Consider the following 18,207-nt stretch of genomic DNA (forward strand, 5'->3'; position numbering starts at 1 on the left):
AATACACTATGAAGTATGACCTTTCAAAAAGGGGATTACCTATAAATAGCTCTGGCTATCCCTCACAGCATTCTGGCATATGCCTGCCAGTCGTCTGAAGAGGAGAAACTCTCCCTCAGTTCTTTCAGCATGATTTCAGAATGGCACATGTCACTCATTGGCCATGAATAGCAGAAAAGAATTTGCAAGGGATCATGCGAAAAGCTTTTGCAGTTGGCTCTATGTCAATCCCCACCATCAGTGTGAAAATTAGCACAGAGTTTCCTCCTCTCTCCAGTGAACAATGGCATATAGTGAACTAGCAAGGAATTTTAAGTTTTCATGTCTGAAATATGCCACTGTGGGAGCTCATTTATTTAAAAAATTAATCAGAGCAATTTTTAAAATTAGCCAAGCACTGTCAGCAGAGTTAGTTCAAATCCCAGATGGTTTGATATCAGGCTGCAGTTCTCAATTGCTATTTTGACTTATGCTCTGTGCCATGGATTTATCAAATCCTTTATTCTGAATCAAGAAGAATGGCTAATCCTGGTCATTTACTGCCATTAACGTGAAAGAGGTGAGTGAACCAGTGGGGTAACAGATAAGATCTGTTTTATTTGCCATGCATTTTCTTTGCCTACCTTATCCTGAGAGATTACCACAAAATATAACTGGAATTCATAGTCTAGTGGGCATAGTCTAGTGGGCATAAATTTCCAGGTCAAATCGAAACAAATACATAAAGTTTTTTAATGTAAGTGAATGTTATAAAAGATCTATGTATTAAATGTTTTTTAATATAATCCAAAATATACACAAGGGAGGTGATATGTCTCATCTGCAAACACAAGTAATCATCGCCACTTTGTAGAAGGCAAAGCTATTACACATCTGAGACTCCGTGAGGTTTGGGGCCCTCTGTGTATTTAGAATAATACTTCTGAAGTAACAATAGTACTTAAAAAACAAAGAGGTTTGATCAATTTTGCTTTTATGAACTTAAATACACATTTATTATTACAGTAGCGCTCAGAGGCCTGAACCGAGATTGGGGTTCACTGTGCAAGGCACTGTACATATACAAAAGAAACAGTCCCTGCCGCAAGGAGCTTACGATCTAAATAGACAAGAAATATTACCATCTTTATTTAATAGATGGCAACTTGCCTTGGGTCACATGTATAGTTTATGGGGGCAGCCAGCCACTGAACTGAGATCTCCCCAGTGCCTTAACTGCAGACCATGCTTCCTCTTAACTCACCACATACCCTCAGAGTTGTAGAAAACTGACAACTGATTACTAGATTTTTCTAAAAGCTAAGTACCCCTGAAAAAAGTCATCAAGGGCAACTTTCATTGTATACTAACCATGCTGCCCCTGTTTTCATATTTATAGCTGATTTCTGTCAAATGTATGAAACAAATCCAAATTCCTGTTAACCCAGGAAGCATTTGTTACTAAACAGATCTTTGGAGAAGACTGCTACGTTCTGTTTTGCAGATGTTGCTTTAATGCATAGTTGACAGTTGTCTGTCTGCTTTAATATCATGATTTGGAAGCTGTAAACTTTGGAAATTTACAGCTGCTGTTGGTTTAACAGTAGTGCTTCATTCAAACCTTTCTGCAGTTCAGAATTACTCCTTGAGTTTACTGCCAGGAGTATTACTTTTTGTTAATAAAAGTCCATCAAGATGAAATAATGAAGCAGTCATTACAGCAAAACTGATCACCAATTCATTTGCTAATTAATTTACTCTCATGAAAATCTCATCAATGGTGACACGCAATAGGTTTATTTATGATTATTTATTTATTAGTAACACCTAGGAACCCTAATAATGGACCAGGACCCCATTGTGCAAGGCATTTACAAACAAAACAAAAACTCAGTCCCTGCCCCAAACTAGCACATGTGAAGGAACAATAGAAAATGTCAACAGATCATAATTTACAATTTAGGTCCTCTGATTTTCTTTTCCTTAGAGAATTGTATGCAGTTCTAACCTAGAGTTGTTTTGTCATTCTGCACTAACTGCCAGGTTATTTTATAAATGTGATTTCTAACATGGATCTTGCTTCCTTATACAAGTGCTTCTGGATTACAGCCTGATATTTGTAGGTGTCTAAATAAAGGTAATACAGTGGTGGTGGTGTTTGGGCAGCGAGGATTATATTAAAGCTTTCAGGACCCTCCAAGCAGTGCTATAGTAGCTAAGGGATTTTCATGGGCACAGAGGCACTAAGTAACCCCTCTAATCTCTTTCTCACTGGCTTACAGCCTCCGAAAAGGCTTAATAATTAAAGAGGAATACAGTCAAAGTGTTTTTAAGGACATATGTACAGCAGCTTTTTTAAGTAATTTCCTAAGAGCAAATGCACTGAAGGATCCTCAAGGAGAAAAACAGAGGATGACTTCTTCCTTCCCTCCACCCTGGCAAAAGGACAATGTTTATTTTTTAACTAAAAAAATAAAAATGTTATCAAATAAAGTACCGATGGCTATTTCCTGTCTGGTAGCAACCTGATTAGCCAAAACTTCCGCTATTCAAACCTCCCTTTCTAATGAACTGCAATGTGTTCCCTCGATCTATTGACTCCCTGTGTATTGACTTTTCCAAATGCACCTGTCTGCATAGCTGTGAATTTCATCATATCTGAAAATATTTGATGTTGCCCAAGTGGTTCAGATAATTGGCATTCTATTGAATATGCATGTATATACATAACTTCGTGGGCTGTCTATGCATATGCAATGTGCTGGAAGGAATGTTATTTCCATGCTGAATTTTCAGAGTTAAGCCATTTTGGAATAATCTGGCCCTGGAAGGGAAAAAGAGTAGCCGTAAATGTTCATCATGAGGAATTTTTTAAAAATCTTGAATAACTCAAACATTATGAAATGATTTTCCTTGATTCTTCCAAAAATTTTACCTTCCAGCCAAGATGAATGATGGAACATTTCAGCAACCATGAAGGATTTTTCAGACTATTAAGAGCAGATGAGAACAGGGGTTTTGAACTCTAGTTGTTCTGCAACTTTACAAAGAAGATGTGTTAGCAAAGTACCAATGTATTCACTTTGTATTTGCTTCTGGATCATTGGCATAGAAGGTGTTATATTGCATTATTACTATGAAACTAAAAGTGGCCCAGGTTTCACATAACTGGTTTGATCAAGTTGGCAGTAGATTGATCTGAGAAAGAGAATTTAACTTTTAATTTATATATGATAAAATTCACCCTTTTCCAACTGCCACCTCCTGCTTTCCTGATTAAAAAAAACCTAAGGGAGACCCAGACCACTTTCTGCTTGGGAACAAATACTTCAGTAAAGATTGCAAAACCATTTTGAGTTAGAACCTCCTGTTTATATTCACTATGTCCCAGGTAGCTTGTTGTTTGTCTTTAAGATGAGATGTTGCAAACTGAGATCCTGTCTGCCGTGCCAGGATATTAAAGATTCCATGGCATTTTTTGCAAAAGTAAAGATTTGCACCCAGTTTTCTAGACCTACATTTCCCTTCCTATTACCCCAACCTGTTGTTCAGTAGGCTGACTCTCCATCTAGCTGCCATTTTCCCACCAAAGAGGTGGCTGCATGATTCCCGCCTTTCCTATGCACAGGTTCTCTGTGATTGAAGTGCAGGATGATTGGGCATGTGAAATCCATGCCAACCCAGGGTCAAGACGCTGGGCTGGAGTAGCAGCTACAATGCTTTCATGGTGTTTTCATGGACTGGATCTGTATAAACTCCGATCCCTTGGTACCTCCCTCCCGCTTGCTCATCTGCAAGCCATTCCCATTGCATTTCTCGGCACTGGTCTATGCAGGGCCAGTATGGAGACCCTAGCATGCTGGGAATGTGGTGGTATCGTACCTTCTGTGATGACTTCTGACTTATCCCCCAAACTGAGCTTTTAAGCATAGATAGGAATTCTGCTGGCCCACTGCACCAGGAGTGTATTTCTCTGGTGGGTTGTAAAGTGTTCTGAGGTCCTTTGGAATGAACAGCTGTATATAAATGTAAGATATTAATTATTGTTATTATTAATTTCATTATGTAGTCCAGAGTTATTTTTCCAGAAATGGCAGCACCGTATCCTACAATCTCTGGGCCTGATTCATCCACACTTACTCCCATTGAAAAATATCTTCTCATCCAACTAGTCCATTGGTTTTGGTGAAGTTACATGCTATTCAATGTGCACAAAGGTGGCCTTTTGCATTTATAACTAGAATTGTCAGTTTAAAGAGAAGTCCTGGGTTTGCTCCTTAGGTGGAGTTAATTCATGAGGTCGGCTGTGAACAAGTCCTCATGTCCTTGGGCAGTGCCAGGAAATGATACTTTCTGAGCAGAAGAGATATAGAAGATCAGGAAAGTCATTAATAACATGGAAATCATAATTGTTGTTGACAGGCACAAGTTAGACCATTGCTGACTACAGTATGAGTAACAAAACAAACTGCTTAATACTGTGGCTGCAAGCTATTATTTCTCACACAGGTGACTGAGACTTGACTAAAACTGATCTGTAATCAGAGGAGTGCAAAAATGGGAAAGTGATTTTTAGAAAACAGTAATTAAATGCCACATTCAACCTTCATATAAAACTGGGTTTAAACCCAGAAATACACAATGGGTCTGATTCATCCCTGGTGTACACCTACTGAAGCCAGTGGATTTACTCAGGGCAAGTTTGATCCAATGAGTGAATGAAAAGAAAGTGCTCTTCGGAAATAATTATCTGATTATCTTTTGCTGTTAGTATAAATTCAAACAAACAAACAAAGTGTTTTAAGGGTGAGGATGGGATAGAGGTTGCATTTCCTGGAAAGATGAGTATGAGCATTTTCAGCAGAAGCTCTCTTGTTGATGACAAGTTCTCATATTCAAAACAAACAAAAATCACAATCAATAAATGCATCCATTTCCCTGGTGCCTATCTGCCTCAACATTCTATGGGCCTCACAGAATAAAAAGAAAACCATTAAAGGCATCACATTAAAATATTAATGGATTGATGTTAGTAGGAATAAGAATGCATATTTAATATGGCACCTAGCTGCTTTTCATGTACCATCATATCTCCCAAGCTAAGCAGGGTTATGGTGGGTCAGTCCTTCGATGCAAGTGTTCCAAGGAATAAACACTTAGATGCTACTGGAAGTAGTAGCTGATGCATTGGCGGTTCTCTTCCCCAGCAAGCCCCTGGCAGTGGGTCCAGATTGTGGCATAGATCTAACCCCTGCCCCACATTTTGGAGATTGTGGAGCTGGACCATCCCAACATGTCTCTGGAGTCCCAATTCCTGCCTGGCACAAGAGGAACATACATACTGCACAATGCTGCGAGATGGTGCAGCAGGAACCAATCTTAGGCCTTGCCAGTTCCATGGGCCAGCGTGGGGGCTGGGAGACATAACTCCTTTCTCCATGCCAACTTTGGCTTGGATTGTGCTCCAGGGGAAGCTAAGGGTTGTCAGTCCTTGTGTTCCCCAGGTGCAGAGAGGTTGTAGCCAGTGCACAGGAAGAACAGAAGGAGGATCCTTGTGCCCTACTTCCCACCTTACAAAACCAGGCACCAATCAGGAACAATATTGTCCATGGTATTAGGGAACAATGAGGTGTCTTTAGATGGGATATATAAAACCAGGGTCTTGACTGCTATGGTCATTAAGATCCCAATTTTCAGCCTGGCCAGGCCTGGCCTCTATTTGTGGGACTGCAAAATCTAATTAAAATCGATATGCACAAATGTACGTCTGGGCATTGCAGGGGTGAACTGCAAACAGCTGCTAAACATTCAAACATTTGACACACTCTTCAAAGAGTCACTTGTACGTGCACAAATGTTAGCCTTTCAACTGTCAAATTCATTGGCCCTGTTGGTATTAGACTACATCAAGAGTACACACAAGTATTAATATATCTGTTTGCACCTGTGGGTTTGCATTTGCACAATTTTGCCCATGAACAAATGGAGGCAGAGAACTGAAAATCTGGCCTTTAGTATTTAATTATAGCTACGTGAGGGAACTAAGTTTATAAATGTTTTTGGTTAGTGACCCATTGCCCTGTGTACACTTTTATTTGCTTAGTAGCCAGTTCTTTGGCAGCTCACATACTTTATACTGTATGTGAGTAATAAAACTATCTTATCTTCTCCAATAAAGGCAATTTCATATGTTTGCCCTTTGAAATTGCACATGTCAATGGAAACAGAAGATTTTCCATTATATAATCATACATTTTTATACATTTAGAATCCAATTAACAACTTAATAGAAAACTACTTGGAAACAATGGTAAACATTACATTGAACTTCATTTATGGGTGTCTGGAGTAAGATAAAGATGTTATAGATCACCTTTTATCTTAACAGCAGCCTCTGCATTTTCATCATGAATGCATGTAGTTTCTCTAAATTGGTCAGGCAGTTAGCTTCCATGTTGCAAGGAAAATAAATGATCATTTTTCACAGTGACCAAAAAAAAAAGAAAAAAAAAATCACTCCAGACTTTAATATGTTAAAAGAAGTACAAGCCTTTCACAGCTTACCCAACTGTTGACATAAATATAAAGAGAAACAATTATTTGTAGTCTATTAAACTCCAGGCAGCGCACACTTGCAATGCATTAATAGTTTTGTACTTTAAGACAGGATGATGCTTTCATCATTAACGTAGTCAGTGTTCTGGCCCATCAATATAACCACAAATCTCTGAGGATCGTTATGACATACTCTGTTATCAAAAAGTTCCCTAAGATGTATTAAATTATAAAGTCTGTTGGAAAGAACTTTAGAAAGATAGTGCAAAATGTTCCTGTTAGGCCGCCATTAGCATATTGCTAATTAACCTTTTATAGATTAAACTTGGGTTTGATTCCTTTTACAGCTGTTCAGTGGTTTGTAAGATATTCATAGAAGGCAACAGAATTTCTTTGTCATAGAAATGCTTTAAACTAGCATTAAAAACCTAAAATGAAATAAAAAAACCTGGATCATAGTTTTAAAGATTGGTAAATTTTATATCTAAATCTTTTGTCATGATATTCAGTGAGAGCTGAGTCAAATCCATAGAAGGAAGTGAAAGTGCACTTATTTTTAAGGAGGAATCTAATGATTCAGACAAGCATCCCTGATTTATATCCTGCACCAGGGAATTCCTAGAACTGCAAACAGATTCACAAACCCCTGTGAGCACAGGCAAGCAGGTATAATAAGAGGGCAGAGCCCCTTCCCCCCCCCCCGAGTGGTATGGGAACTGTTCCTTTAAGGTCTGAGCTTCTCAGACAGAGAGTCTGGGTGGTGCACTCTGAAACTTGTTATGCCCAGGCAGTTGGAACCAGACACTGAATAAAGCAGATCTCTTGCATGCTCCTTAAGCACTGAGTGATCACTGAACACACACATACCTATACCAATAACTGCAGGGGAGTGAGAGTAGCTCCACAAAATGCTCCAGTACAAACTGGAGCAATAATAATATCTGTGCCCCTGTAGTCTAGAGTGTTGTTATTTAGTACTAAGAACTATACAGTAATGCTGTGAGAATTACACAGTAACTAAAGTGTGCATTTTAAAAACTACAGCCTGCATCTTCCCCTCCCATAGAAATATCAACAAGAAGGGGTTCAGGGGAGGAAAACTGATTGGGGCTCCCTCACTATGTTTTCTCCATCTCATACTTCTGTCAGGGAGGCATTTGCCTCCAGGCTTCATGGAACCTTGGGGTTCTTGCGGGAGCCATAGGAGGCCAAGACAACTCACATAGGAGTCCTGTGCCCCCATGATTGGCTCTGTGGGCCACAGTCCTCCTTCCTATTCTGGAAAGCAATGGAACCACACTGCCAGGGACTCACAAACCAGCAGCTGTCCTTAGAATTAACTCTAAAAAGATGTTCCCAAGAATGGAACTGGCTGTATTACCTTTTATGTGGATTTCCTTTGAAGGGGTTTGGAGATTATACGGGAACAAGAGGGTGGGGCTAGTACTCCTATCCTTTTTTCTGTAGATAAGAAAAAGAGGCTAGATTCACAAAAGGCACCAATCTGCCACTGAGATCCTTAGAGCCCTTGCTCAGCTGCAATCTGACTTTGTTAGACATCAAAACCCCTCTAGTTGCTGCCAGTGAGCATGCACGTGGCAGCCTCAGTCTGGCACCCAGCTGCCTAAACCCAAATTAGGCATTCCCACACCTATTTTGCCTGCAGGGCCTGCTTCAGAAGGCATGCTCAGAGCATGCTTAATGCTGGACAAAATTGCTGTTGGTGGTGTTCCTTATAATTTTTAGCCAACTGTTTAATGCACTCACCCAGGATGCAGAAGACACAGCTTCAATTCTCCCCTGTGCCTGATGTGGCACAGAGATTTGAACTTGGAGCTCTCCAGCTCAGAAGAGTACCCTTCTGACTCAGCTACATGGGGCAATGCGGCCTCACTCTCTCCTGTTGAAGCTGTTCCACTTTGTATAAATAATTAAACATGCATTGGAACAGGGGGAAGTAGAGCTTTGGTCTCCCTTTCCCAGGTGAGTGATCTAACCATTGGGCCATGGAGTCATTCTCACACGGGCTGTGGATTCCTCATGGTGGCAAAGTGCCTAAAAGTCAGGTGCTGCAACACTTAGCATCACAATGCCTAAGTCCTTTTGTGGGGCTAGCCCCAAATCCATAGGTTGATGATCCCCTTCCACCTATGGACTGGAAGGAGAAGATTAGGCCAATGGAGAATCCAGCACCACTATACAGACTGGCTGTCTGGATCTTGATGAAGCATTGCACACTGAAGAAGGCTCTATTTAAACACTCATGGTGTGCATTTTGGCCACTGCAGTTCCAGATCTGAAAAGTTTGTGAATTCAGATGGATTCTGTGCTACACGACACATTCCTCGGAATAGTTTTAAAACACTCATCAGTTTAATTCCTATTAATAACAAAAACAGCTGTCTTCTGAAGGGTCTGCATTCACTATTAGTAAGGTTTACAGCTGTGAAGTCTGGATGATATCATAAAAATTGAACAGCCGGAATATGGCATTATTGGAATGTAAGCCACTGTACGCATCAGACAGTAAAAAGTGCTTCGTTTGCCGGTTTTCAAAGCAGTTGTACCAATAGGTCTTCATCATGGACCCATTGAAATTCAAACTACTCTTGGTGGCTGAAATATCCAGTTCAGGAAATGGATATTTCAAATGTAAATATTTATATGGATGGGAGGGCTCTTTGTTGCTCTGTTCTTTTGACATTTTCAAATCCCTCAGCTTTACTTTTGTTACAAAGACGGTATATTTGCTGAGGAGAAGAACAAAGGTCAGTGGCTAGTTATGCAGATGTGCTCTCATCATAGAAAAATACCAGTTCTCCCAACCTACAAACCTTTAATTCCACATGTTTCTATATTATAAGCTGCACACTGGCTGAAATAATTCTTCTCCTTTGCTTCTTATGAGGAAATGTAAAACTGAAAGAAGAAATTTGAGATCCTGAGTGAGCAGAATTAATGGTTCATCAGCAAGAAATGTTAAGAGCATTTCCCTTTAATTTAAAGAACATCTCTCAGTTGCTGTTAACCAAGTACTACTTGTTACAAAACCAACTATCCTCTTAAATTTAGTAGATATTGTAATTGTTCCTTTGTTTAAGGGAGCGCTCAGTGTTTGGGCTCTATTTGGTTTTGAGGGAAGATTTGTAACTGAAACTTTTGTTCATCCCCAGTAATTTTCAGCATGTTCAAAAATCAGTTCCCCCCTCATTGTCATCTCATTGTCAGCCTCTTAGAAAGTTGAAATAGAAATTGCATGTTTACCATACCAGTCCCTGGCAGATGCATGCATTTACTGTAGGATTGCTGGACCGCTGATATGTATTTGTGTGAAGTAGAATACAGGTTCTTTCCTTTGAAGAAAATAGTCATGTGAAGAACTAGATGGAGTTTGCTAAACAAGAAGCAGGAATAAATAAGATACAAGGCATAAGATTTTGGGCTTCCCCGTCTTGATAGTATAGGTCAAATTGTGATTATATGATCCTAAGTAAGTGTCTGTCCCTTTAATGTTACTGGCTCTTGGGCCTAGCTTTGTATAAGAGATGGCTTGAAGTGTCAGCATTCACGCCTAGAACTGTTCACTGACAAAATCAGGACTTTGGTTTTAATGTGAACCTCTCCAGTGATTCCAGTCGGAATTTGCAAACAGAAGTGCTGGAAATGCTGAGACAACAACTGTTCTTATGAGATATCTGCCTCTGCCACAAACCGTGGCTGCTTTCCTGGCTCACTCATGATTAGGAGCATCTGAGGAGGGCAGGACATCAGGTCTTCTCTTCCTGATTTTTATGAACTGTCTTGGTGGTGAACTCCCAGGCCTGCTGTGTGATATAGACTTTCCAGCCGATCCTCTTAATGAAGAAGGCTGCAACATTCCTTTTCAAAAGGAAAGTTCAAATTTAGCCTTGATATTAAATCATATGGGGGGAGGAGGTCTCAAAGCTAGCTCTGGAGACTGGCATCAAGTGTGCCAGCTACTGCCACAGAGGAAGGCAGCCTTGCAATTGGAAAACTTGTGCACTAGGAGCTGGAGTGACAGGGTTGCTCCTGGACTTCCACCAAGCCATTGGTGGGGCTCAGCCAAATACAAAAGACAAAAGGGTTTTTATGTGGCTGTCACGCTCTTGAGGGGAAGCCCCACCTGCTGCAGCCTTACTCAGTAACAACAGGCAAGTCAATGGTAGCACATCAAAACAATAGTCCCACATCAGGCCTACTTTCCCTCAGGGACACCCTGACAGACTGCAGCCTCTGCTCAGTTCCTGACACTAAGCAGGCTTCTCTTATTGAGGGAGAACTGACGGCTTACTCTAGGGCCAGGTCTACACTACCACTTACTTCAGTATAAATTATGTTGCTCAGGGATGTGAATAAGCCACGCGCATGAGTGATATAAGTTACACCAACCAACCGCCTGCATGGACAGTGCTATGTCGGCAGGAGAACTTCTCCTGTCAACATAGCTACCGCCTCTCTGGGAGGTGGATTTATTATGCTGATGCGAGAGCTTTCTTCCATTGGCGTAGTGTGTCTTTTCCAGACATGCTATAGCAGTGCAGCTCACGCCGATGAAGCACTTCTAGGGTATACTAGCCCTAGCTCCCAATTCTTCTTATACTTTACGATGAAGCAGACTTATCTGCTGAATTTATAACGCCACCTAGTATATTCCTGGTACATTCATGCCACTACACTTTGTTACTCTGCTCTGTCGCCTTATTAAAAGCAATAGAACTTTTGTAATGTTATCCCACTTTCCCAGTACTCTCACTCAACCCCTCATAGAATAGTCTGTCACCGGAGAGCATCTAAATTCTTCATAAAGAGCCTGTCTTTCCTAGGAACAATCCTTGCATTCCCGTAGGAGGGGATCAATTGTTTCTTTAACCTTATATGCGTGACATCACCCATCTTTGTTTCTATTCAAGAAATATAAATTATTATTCAAATGACAGTGACCAGATAATGATCTAAATATGAGAACTTCCCTGATCCTTTCACAACTTTGAAGTAGTTCATTCTCCTCTGTTCCAGAGCACACTTGATAGAACAGGGGTCGGCAACCTTTCAGAAGTGGTGTGCCGAGTTTTCATTTATTCACTCTAATTTAACGTTCCGTGTGCCAGTAATACATTTTAACATGTTTAGAAGGTCTCTTTCTATAAGTCTATAATATATAACTAAACTATTGTTGTATGTAAAGTAAATAAGGTTTTTAAAATGTTTAAGAAGCTTCATTTAAAATTAAACTAAAATGCAGAGCCCCCTGGACTGGTGGTCAGGACCTGGGCAGCATGAGTGCCACTGAAAATCAGCTCATCTGCCGCCTTCGGCACCCGTGCCATAGGTTGCCTACCCCTGTCATAGAATATTCTTTTTCATTTCTCCTTGGTCTACAATGCTGAGCCATTCCTTTTAAAATCCTTTTTAAACTAAACTTTTAAATTCCTGCTTACTCAAAGGAATCTGCATCTCAATTTCTCCATTTTTAAATAATTTTTTTGCTTCCTTATCCATCATTCCATTGCCAGGTATCCCAGCATGAGCTGGAATCCATGCTAGTACCATGTTCATACTGGAGCATACTAACTCTGCTGTCAAAATCAATATTTCATTGATTAGATCACTCCTGCTTCTGAGGTACCGCTTTTAATAGCCAGTATATTTGATAATGAATCTGAAAAGATAACAGCTGAGGTAGGCCATACATCCTTTATCTAGTTTACTGATAATATTATTCCCACCAATTCAGCTGTCGTAACAGCTATAAAATTAGATATTCTTTTAATTTTCTTAACTCCAATCTCAAGGATGCAAAAGGCTGCTCCCACCTTTCCTATTTTTTAATCTTCAGCTCCATCAGTATATATTCAGCAGTGGTGACTCCACTTACCATACATATACTCATAAATTTTATCTGTCATATAGGACACCTCTTTCTTTCCCTTCATTATATAAAGCTAAATCCACACCCAGAGAGACCATTTTCCAGGTATAATTTACTGCCCCATAACTATAGATTTTAATCTCTTCTTATTGTATCCGGCTACATTTCATCCACTTAATTCCCAACACTCCTCATATATTTGTCCAGTATTTTTATTGCTGTGATTTCCCTTGACTTTGGCCCAAAACATCAGATCTAACATTTTCATTATTAAATTGACAGGCATTTCTCCAGTAGATGCTTGTATTACCCACGGCAATGTCGAAAAAAAATGCACCACGTTCAATTCATAGTGCTTGAACTTGAATTGACTCTAACTTTTGCAATCTGGATGCAGAACTAAAGGCTTGACACCCATAATCTATGACTGATCTTATTAAGGCTCTGAAAAGCATCCTCAGCACTTTCTTATCTGCTCCCCCATGAATCACAGAAATACTTTTAGCTCCCAGCTGATCTGGTTTCTTTCCTTTTAACCTCTCCTGTTGCATGCAGCACGGTGCCACCGACTGAGCTTGCAGCAGCTCGTTAACCCTTTCTTGCCTAGTCTGGGGTTTGCATATCCCATCAGACCAGTAAGTGATTTCCACCTATATATCAAGGTTAATATGGAGCAGAACACCATTGGATCTGAGTGGCTCAGTTATAACAACTAATGGCCCCTATTGACCTGGGCTAGGTAGCATCTGAAGTGATGACTTAGATAGTACATTTGTGAGAACACCTTGTTTGCCATGGAGGCGCATCAGATCCAAGTATTGTTTTCACAGTTGGATGAATCTCTCTCAGATACTGTGGCTTGCCACAACAGAGCTAAATGTTGACATTGCTGCTCTTGCCAAGCAGAACATTAGAGTGTTCTCAGTAGGTCACCGAGAAGACTGTGTTGTGAGTTGCTTCATTTCAATTTATTTTCAATGTCTTCCCACATATTCAAGGGCCTCTATATGCATATGCACACATGTCAGTTTTGGCCTGCAGACAGAGTGCCAATTTCCTGTCTAGCATTATCTGGTTTGACGTTGGACAGCCCTGATGCAGAAATGAAAGACACCATATCTACTGGTTCCCTGAGTCCTGTATCAGTAGTTCTATACTTTTTGCCACTTCTCCCGAGGTCTGAGGTCAAAGATCTTGTGGCCATGGCTTGTGCAGATGGAATCCACCTGGTTGTACTAGGATTAATTGTGCTGGAGCAGTTTTGCGGCTAGTTTGTCTTGTGCAGAGGGCTGCTATTAGATATTTTTTAGTTTTTTTCTGACCTCCAAACATCTGGTTCCTTGGTGGCTCCCTTTAAATCAGTGGACTGACTCTGAAATCCTGCCCTACAGACTTAACAGATCTAAAATGGTTTACAATATGCATGACCTTACGGTCTGCTTTCTCTAAACATGTAAGGTAAAAAGTCTCTCTATGCATCCACTGCTGGAGCTCACATCCATGTGATCTGGAACAAATCTTTCTTTTTTTACAGGTCACAACTTTTTTTTTTTACAGGTCACAACTTGAGAACAGTTTGCCTTCTTTTACATCTGCTTATGCAATCAAATAAAAGTCAAATTATTTTCAATCAAGCTTTTGGTATTCTCTTAGGCCATATGTATCTCATTATTCTGGAACAATTTGCTCATTGCAGTTCTCTCTGCTTTGTTTGTCCCATATTTTCTTATTTTTTTCTGTGTTGTCTGAAACAAGGCTGTAAGATGTGTGGTGCATGAACAGGGGTAAAAATAATGATCATTGATTGTCAGGGCGCATCAGAGCCTTTTTCACCAAAGACTCTGTGTTTGCATGGAAGTTTCCAAAAAACCCCTTCTCTTTGAACATTTAGATGGAATACAATTAGAAAACAAAGCTTTATTATCAGTGCAAGGTACATGGTCACTAGAACCATTAATCAGTGTATCTGCATAATATTACTTCTGTACAAGGGTCCTGAGCTCATGATCTCAGCTGCTGCTGTGAGAAAGGGAGCACATTAGACATGTTTGTTATTTGCACACAATGTTCAGCTTGTGCTGTTTAAGTAGCTCATTAGACTTTGCCTAGCTAATACACTTTAAAAAAATGGCCTTACTGACTTTAAAAAGATACAAAATGTACACAGGAGTAACACAATCTCTGGGCAAGTACCTGCTTCCCACAGACAAAGTATGAAATCCTAGCTCCGCTAAAGTTAATGGCAAAACTCCAGTTGCCAGGGGTCAGGATTTCACCCAGAGTATTGGGCATCTACCCCACTTCCCCTCTCCTCTCCACCCCACCACCTCCCTTCTCTGCCAATCTCATGTGCCTCTCAGTTGCAGTTCCCTTTCCATCATAGAGAAATCATTCTTGTAGCACATGAAACTTTTCAATATTGTAATTCATTTATCACCGGATGCTCTTATGAAGTAATTTCTACCCTGTCATCATGCCAATCATTTAAAAATGAAACTTGAGCTTTGAAACAGATAGTACAATAAAGAGACTTCCATAACTCCTAAGGATACCTCTCCTTCTGGACAACCATTGGTAGGTTGAATATCTCTATTGTCCTTTTCTACAAACATTTCTTACAAAGCTAGGCTTAGTAATTTTCCTTCCAACAAGCTGACAACCGAGCAAAAAGTAGAAGGGAAAGTAGCACTTCTAAGCCATGGCAGCTGATAATTACTTTGCGGTACATGGGGCTCTATATAACCCAGGCATTGTAAGAACTGTGCTTGATTACAGTGCTTCAGGACTAGCTCAGTGTAAGAGTTCTGCTTCATTAGGGAAATAGAACTGCTGTACTTTAACAGAGCTCATTTCCATCTCCAATTTTGCTCTTGCATGGAGAGCTAAGCTACCTTTGTGCCCAAACAGCTGACATCCTTTTTCTTTGGAGAGAACTACAGATAAATACATGGTGGTAGAACAAACAGCAAATATTAACAGGAGACATAGTGTGAGGTTGAGTTGAACAGGAGGACCACCTGGTGCTCTTCATGAAAGACAGAGAATGGCTGTTTGGAAAACATTACCTGCCATTTGAATGAGTTTATTTCTTTAATCCCTGAAAGAAACCCACATCCCACAATGAAAGCATAAAGCCTTCTTCTCCTGTGTAATAGGCCGAGAATAAGTCTGATGATGATTGTTAAAGTGTTAGGGCCTTTTTAATTTGGAAACTTGGGTGTAGTGAGCCCTGTGCTTCTCCAGACAGGCTCTGGCTAGGTGCTTGGGGAGGCATTAGAAATTCCAGCACAGTCTACTAAAATAAATAGGGGCTTGGGGAATGGTAGAGCTTATCTTCAGTGGTTGTTTTTGTCACTTACTGATTTCCACCTGTGTGCGTGTTTTGCCCATTAGCAAATATTTAAATAATAATTACATGGAGTGCTGATGAGCGAGCATTTCAAGCCCTCTACAGCTTGCCTTTCAAAAGTCTCTCCCCATTCAATCCAGCCAGGATGTTCTTTATTGGAGTCTAGTTCTGTTTTCATTGAGGTCACTGGAAGCAGGAGCGGGCCCTGTGTTTCTGAAAGAAAACTCATCTTGTCATTATAAGCCCTAATTCCTGACTTTAATTTGTTTTATGTACATAAGACTAGATTGTGCAGCCCTTACTCATGGAGATGAGCACAGTCTCACTCGCATCACCCCATTGGCTTTAGTGGGACCTAGTTGCGTGGGTCAGTGCTTACCAACATGCAAAAGGGGTGCTCAGTCCAGCAAGCCTAACCCCCAGGTCACCCAAACCGTAAAACAGGCTACTCAGGCCAATTTTCCAATTAATTAAGAGCTCCAAACTGATATTCCACATGCCAAATTTCAGCTCACACTGGATTTTCTGGAAGCCTTTTAAACCCCTTATTACAAGGGGTTTGTTTCTAAACACCATTAGCCTGATTCTCCTCTCACTTACGCCAGAGTAACTCCATTCATTTCAAAGGAATGACTTCCAATTTATACTGGTGCTAACGGAGAGAAAACTCAAGTCCAGCTCCTCAAAGGTACTTAGGCACCGAACTCCCAACAATTTCAATGGAAATTGGATGCCTAAGTATCTTTGAGGATTGGTCTCAGACTCTAGAATCGGAAAATGTAGGGCCTTATTTACACTAAGGCCCCTTTATATTGCTATTTCAATTCACTTTAAGACCCACTAATGTAGTGTATATAAGAACCAGGCCCTCTATGATGAAGTTTTTCACAGAAGCTGCCTTAACTAAATGACACTGCTTTTAAACAACTACAACTAATTCATTTTGTCTAGGCAGAGGGCTCAATGCCGGGATAGCACTAAGAAGCTCTGTAGTACTGGAAACCAGGTGAGACAGAAACCTCCTCAGTGCAAACAGACCCCTAACCTACTTTTTAACATTCCTTCAAATAAGAGTGAGTTTCACTCCCAGCAGCGGCTGAGGTTGAAAATGAGAACTTTCCTATTACACTGCCCATGACCTCCTTAGATCTTGTCTCGACCACAGTGTGTGGATTGAAATAGAATAGCACAGAGCTGGCTCCCAAGAGGAGTTTTTGTCTTGGTTACCTTTTGAATTAACTAAGTCTTTTGGAGAGATTCATCCGTTTCCACGCTACTGTATTTCATCTACTCATTTTGTTTTTAGTTTGCATTGTACATTTGCAAATATTGTAGAGTCTCTTGTTGGAAACACAGCTTTCCTGGCCAAATTCTGCTGTGCTCTACATCCTCCGGCACAACATCCGCTGATTACACCTGCAGACCTATACATTGCACATCTATAACTCAGGACACAATTTGTCTTTTCATGTTAAATGTAAATGTCAGACTGTTTTCTTGGACTGATGACACTCAGACTTTAAGGACTACAGGAGCTGTCAAATTCAAGCCCTTTTAACATATTTTTCTCTCCTCAGATGGTGAGTGGGTGAAGCATCCTGTTTCTAAGTGCTAATAGTGTCATTGGCTTAAAGTAGTGGAGCTCCACACACTTGCAGTTCCTGTTCTCCTGAGCTTGGGTCAGGAATGTGTTGGGAAGACTAGATTAGATGCTCTTGGGTCTTGTGATGCAGTGTTTCTACCTCCATCTGTCTAATGCCATGTTTCTTGCTCCATGACAAGTCTGTTTCCATGACAGCAACATCTCTTTCAATGATTTTCTTATATGTCATCTGTTGTCCTCCTCTCTTCTCTCTTTCACCAAGTGATATCTGGTCAAGGGCTTGTGTAGGAATATCTTTTTTTGACATCCATACAACATGCCCAAGTCACTTCAGCCCTCTCTCTCAAATCATAGTCGCTACGATCTGTTAGCCAGTCCTTTGTAACATCACCATTAGTTACTTTTCCCCACCAGTGGTCACCAAGTATTCTTTGCAAATCTCTCTGATGGAGTTTGTTAAGTTTCCTCTGTCATAAACAGATAGCTAAGGGTTAATGTTTCTTTTACCTGTAAAGGGTTAACAAAGGGAACCACACACCTGACCAGAGGACCAATCAGGAAACCGGATTTTTCAAAGCTCAGGGCTGCTTGGATTTTCCTTTCTTGGTTTCCCTTTGTTTGTCTATCCCAGGCATTTGGGGTAACTCATCTAGGACTTTGTGGTGGGAGATGGGATGGGGGAGAGGTTAGAATCTTTCTATTTTCTTGAATCTTGTGCTCTGGGCCAGGGTTGATTCAAGGTTTGGATTCGTAATCTTGGTAGCCCGGCTGAGGGAAGCTGGGAGGGATAACAGAGGGGCTGGTTTATTCTCTGGTTTAAGAATCCAGGAT

At 40.6% G+C, this 18,207-nt stretch overlaps 1 long non-coding RNA gene across 1 annotated transcript in view; it reads left to right on the top strand.

The window, feature by feature from the left end:
• The first annotated feature begins 283 nt into the window (after window positions 1-283).
• LOC116824898 (uncharacterized) overlaps window positions 284-18,207 on the top strand; it is a 147,389-nt gene continuing 129,465 nt past the window's right edge. Inside the window, exon 1 of the long non-coding RNA XR_012654793.1 lies at window positions 284-559. This is a non-coding gene — a long non-coding RNA (uncharacterized LOC116824898). The remainder of the gene's footprint in view (window positions 560-18,207) is intronic.

This window comes from Chelonoidis abingdonii, chromosome 1 (genome assembly GCF_003597395.2).
Source record: "Chelonoidis abingdonii isolate Lonesome George chromosome 1, CheloAbing_2.0, whole genome shotgun sequence".
NCBI lineage: Eukaryota > Metazoa > Chordata > Testudines > Testudinidae > Chelonoidis > Chelonoidis abingdonii.